The 5,103-nt window shown below is 46.2% G+C and overlaps 1 non-coding gene across 1 annotated transcript; it reads left to right on the top strand.

Moving 5' to 3' along the window:
* The first annotated feature begins 1,563 nt into the window (after positions 1-1,563).
* LOC116533895 lies at positions 1,564-1,666 on the top strand. Its single transcript, XR_004261501.1, has one exon. It is a non-coding gene; the product is annotated as a U6 spliceosomal RNA (small nuclear RNA).
* The last annotated feature ends 3,437 nt before the right edge of the window (positions 1,667-5,103 follow it).

Below are 5,103 nucleotides of genomic sequence, written 5' to 3'. Positions count from 1 at the left end.
ATGAGGGATGTTGTTAGCAAGGAAAGAGGCAAGCCTTGGATGAAGGACAGGCAAGTTGTCTGTTGAGGAGAGACGTGTGGAGGGGGTTATGGGATGGTGGTCCTAGAAGCATTGTCTCCAGAACAGCAGAAACACCTAGGAACTTGTTAGACATGCAGATTCCCAGGTCACGCCTCAGACCTACTGAATCAGATCTCCGAGGATGGGACTCAGCAATCTCAGTTAAACAGCCCTGCAGGTGATTCAGACCTACACTCAAGTTTGAGAATAAATGTGCCAGGGAATTGTTCATATTGTACCTACCTGTATGTGTGCCTCTGTAATTTAAACTGTTTTCTTGAGTCAGGAAATGCTTTCCATTTTGTTCTTAGTAGACTCAGATGCTGAGGCCCTGCTGGCCCTGAGGAGGGTGTATAGAATTCTAGATAGACTAGGAGATCTGGAGTGTTGGATCTTTGCTGCTATTCTTGCTGGGTTGGTTACCTGCATTTCTTTTTTTCTTGCCCAGGCTCTCATTGAGCTCGTAGACAAAGGGCCACCGATTATTTTTTCTGTCCTGTTAATGACTGTCCATTGCAAAAACATGAAAGTCTGCAACCCTTAGCATGGAAGGCCAGTCCTGTGATCTCAACTCTGCTCACTTCTTGAGTCTTCTACCTTGCTGCCCTGAGGGGAACCTTTTCTTTCTGGCAAGAGATCTGTGGAAGGGAACTGAGAAAAATTCTTACAGAGTCCTAGCAACATTTGATCTGGTTACATAGCTTTATTACCTGCCTACTACATGCCAGGAATTCTACAACAGACTGGGATAAAAAGATACTTTACAAAGAGGCATAACATATTCTGGAAGAGAAGTCTGTTTTCATTCAGAATGCTATAACAGAATTCCATAGAGCGAGAGGCTGAAAGAATAAACATTTTAAACAACAAACATACATTTCTTACAGTTCTGGAGACTGGGAAGTCCAAGATCAGGTGACTGACAGACCTGGTGTCTGGTGAGGACACCCCTCCTGGTTTGCAGATGGGTTTGCAGATGGCTATCTTCTCATTGTCTCCTCACACGGGGGAGAAAAAAAATCACCTCTCTTGTGTCTCTTCCTATAAGGGCACTAATACCTTTTTGTTTTTTGAGACAAAGTCTATCGCCCAGGCTGGAATGCAGTGGCACGATCTTGGCTCACTGCAACCTCTGCCTCCTGGGTTCAAGTGATTGTCTTGCCTTAGCCTCCCAAGTAGCTGGGACTACAGGTGTATGCCACCACGCCCAGCTAATTTTTGTATTTTTAGTAGAGATGGGGTTTCACTATGTTGGCCAGGATGGTCTCAATCTCTTTACTTCATGATCCACCCACCTCGGCCTCCCAAAGTGCTGGGATTACAGGTGTGAGCCACTATGTCTGGCCCAAGGGCACTAATGCCATTTGTAAGGGCTCCCCCTCATGACCTAATCATGTCCTAAAGGCCCCCCGCTCCTACTACCCTCATCTTGGGTGTTAGTATTTTAACATGAAATTGTTGAGGGGCACAAACATTCAGTTCACAACACAGCCAAAGACACAAATGCTTCGGCAGCACATATGCTAAAATCGGAATGATACAGAGAAGATTAACATGGCCCCTACACAAGGATGATACACAAATTCGTGAAGCATTCCATATTTTTAAAAAAATTATAAAAAAGAAAGAAACAGGCTAGGCATAGTGGCTCACACCTGTAATTCTTTGGGACGCTGAGGCGGGCGGATTACCTGAGCTCAGGAGTTCGAGACCAGCCTGGCCAACATGGTGAAACCCTGTCTCTACTAAATACAAAAATTAGCTTGGTGTGGTGGGTCATGCCTGTAATCCCAGCTACTTGGGAGGCTGAGGTAAGAGAATTGTTTGGACCCAGGAGGCGGAGGTTGCAGCGAGCCGAGATCAGGCCACGGCACTCCAGCCTGGGCAACAGAGCAAGACTCCCTATCAAAAAATAAAAAAAAGAAAGAGAGAGAGAGAAAGGAAGGAAGGAAGGGAGGGAGGGAGGGAGGGAGGAAGGAAGGAATCAGTACGTACATTTCAGAACAGAGTTTTAAAGAAAAAGTAGGAAGTGGCTGAGAGAAGGTACAGATATGTGTTTTCAATAAAAGGAACAGCATAAGCAAACACGGGTTGAAACAGGACAGCAATTGCTGCAACACTCAGAAGTCAGAGTTTGAGAGTGGCAGGTTGGGCAGCTAGAGAGGGAGATCAAGGGTAACCAACTGCTCCACTTTGCCCAGAACTGTCCCCGTTTTAGCAGTGAAAGTCCCCTGTCCCTCAGTTCTGAGCAAACCGGGATGGTTGGTCTCAGTAGGGTAGAAGCCAGGCTGCAGAAAGTCTTACATGCCATGCCGAGAAGCACACACTTTTTGTTGTTGTTGTTGTAAATTTTTTTTTTTTTTTGAGATGTAGTCTCACTCTGTCACCCACACTGTAGTGCAGTGTCGAGATCTCAGCTCACTGCAACCTTTGCCTCCCAGGTTCACCCAGTTCTCCTGCCTCAGCCTTCCAAGTAGCTAGGATTACAGGTGCCCACCATCACCCCGGCTAATTTTTGTGTTACTAGAGACAGGGTTTCACCATGTTGTCCAGACTGATCTCGAACTCCTGACCTCAAGTAATCCCCCCAACTTGGCCTCAATTGCTGGGATTATAGGTGCGAGCCACTTCACCTGGCTGAGAAGCACATTCTTGATCCATCAGGATCAAGAGCCACTAAAGGTGACAGGAAGCTTCTGGAAAAACACCATGGAGCTGCATTAGCAAGCATAGGGGCCACAGCGGGCCAACCCTACATAAGACAGGGGAAGGCAAAATCAAGTCTCCTGGCTTTTGCTGTCCCACTCATAAAGGAAAATTAAAACATATAAACACAAAAAAGAAAAGAAAAGAAAAAACATTGTTAAAGAGGGAGGAAGGCAAGGCAGGAAGGCAAGGATGGAGGATGAGACTGGAAGTCTGGAGTTCTGTGTTCATTCTTTCCACTTACTCACACAAGCTCTGGAAGCTTCGGTTTCCACATCTGTGAAATGGGATAATACCTACCTCCTTGGTTTGTTTTGATGATCAAACAACAGAGTGCATATGAAAGAGCTTGGTACACTATAAAGCACTATATGAGTGTTACTAATAAGGCCACCGTCACTCAAAATATACCCAACCACATCAATCTAGAAAGCGTAATTTTGGTCGTAATCGTATCACATTGCTTACTGATTTCAACAGCACTCCGTCATCATTAATAACTCCTGCATGTCAGCAGGCTTGAGTGGCGCTGACAGCTGCTGAGAATTGCTAGAGGAAAGCCAATCCAGATTCTTCCTTTTCTTTCCCCACATGATAAACATTTAGGCCCGGTGTGGTGGCTAACACCTGCAATTTCAGCATTTTGGGAGGCTGAGGCGGGCAGATCACTTGAGGCCAGGAGTTCGAGACCAGCCTGGTCAACATGGTGAAACCCCATCTCTACTAAAAATTTGAAAATTAGCCAGGCATGGTGTGCGCCTGTAATCCCAGCCACGTGAGAGGCTGAGGCACAAGAATTGCGTGAAGCTGGGAGGCAGAGGTTGCAGTGAACTGAGACTGCACCACCGCACTCCAGCCTGGGCGACAGAGTGAGACTCGCTCTCAAAATAAATTAAAACATTAAAATTAAAATTAAAAAATAAACATTTTAACTAGGTGAAGTGAGATTGAAAAGAGCAAGAGCAGGGTATGTGGACAGAAAGGAATAGGAAATATTTGTTCTAGACCCCAAAATATGGGTTGATATCAAGTTGATGTCGAGTCAGATCATACCCTGTTTATGGTCTTGTCTTGTCTTTTCTTTCTTTCTTTCTTTTTTTTTTTTTTTTTGAGACCGAGTCTCACTCTGTCACATCCGTCATCCAGGCTGAGTGCAGTGGTGCAATCTCGGCTCACTGCAACCTCTGCCTCCTGGGTTCAATTGATTCTCCCGCCTCAACTTCCTGAGTAGCTAAGAGTACCACTGATAGTGATTCCACCTCTGCCCGTCACTGGGGCCTGCACTAGCTGGGCTGGCATCCCCTCCCAACCCGAACTGCTCCTCAGAGCCATCTCCTGAACCATAAATTATTCTTACAGAAAGATAGTTATCCAGAAATTCCCATTCCACCTGCCTGCAGTGCGTGCCTGCATAGCTCTCCTGAACGCAACAGGGCTTTGAAGTCTGGCCTGTGCCCCTTGGCTAGAGGGACAGCAGGAAGGGGGCTGCACCCCACTGGCCCTGCACCCATCCTCGGCCCTGTTGCCTCTATTTCAATACAGAAGTGTTCAACAACAACAACAAAAAAAAGTTAGCCAACATGCCTGGCTAACTTTTATATTTTTAGTAGAGATGGGGTTTCACCACATTGGCCAGGCTGGTCTCAAACTCCTGACCTCAGGTGATCTACCTGCCCTGGCCTCCCAAAGTGCTGGGATAACAGGTGTGAGCCACCAAACCCAGCCTGCTTATGATCTTTTAATAATTACCTTTTGCCTGGAAATCAAAGCTCACACTTCTTGATCTGGCCCTTATTTACTTCTCTAGGTTCTTTTTTCTTTTTCTTCTTTTTTTTTTTTGGGACAGGGTCTCGTTCTGTTGCCCAGGCTGGAGTGCAGTGGTATGATCATGGCTCACTGCAGCTTCAACCTCCCAGGCTCAAGTAATCTTCCTGCTTCAGCCTCCTGAGTAGCTAGGACTACAGACATGTACCACCATGCCTGGCTAATGTTTTTGTGTGTGTGTGTAGAGATGAGGTCTCTTTACGTTGCCCAGACAGGTCTCAAACTCCTAGGCTCAAGTAATCATCCCATCTTGGCCTCCCAAAGTGCTGGGATTATAGGTGTGAGCCACTGCACCTGGCCTCTAGGTTCTCTTTAGTCCTTTGCTCTTGTGTAGCTTACTTTCTAACCACAACAAACTGCTAGCCATGGTGGAATTTGTTGTTATTGTGCACCTGCTCTTGTCCCTTCTCTCTTTGTCTGAACTTCCTCCTGGCATATACCTCCTTAGACACCCAAAGGGAGTTCAGATGCTACCTTCCATTGAAATCGACTTTGGCTTCTTCAGACACAGTC

This window comes from Sapajus apella, unplaced genomic scaffold, assembly GCF_009761245.1.
Source record: "Sapajus apella isolate SASKATOON/1434 unplaced genomic scaffold, GSC_monkey_1.0 scaffold84, whole genome shotgun sequence".
NCBI classification, from domain to species: Eukaryota; Metazoa; Chordata; class Mammalia; order Primates; family Cebidae; genus Sapajus; species Sapajus apella.
Note: the sequence above shows the minus strand (reverse complement) of the source record. Positions and strands in the feature narration are given on the sequence as shown.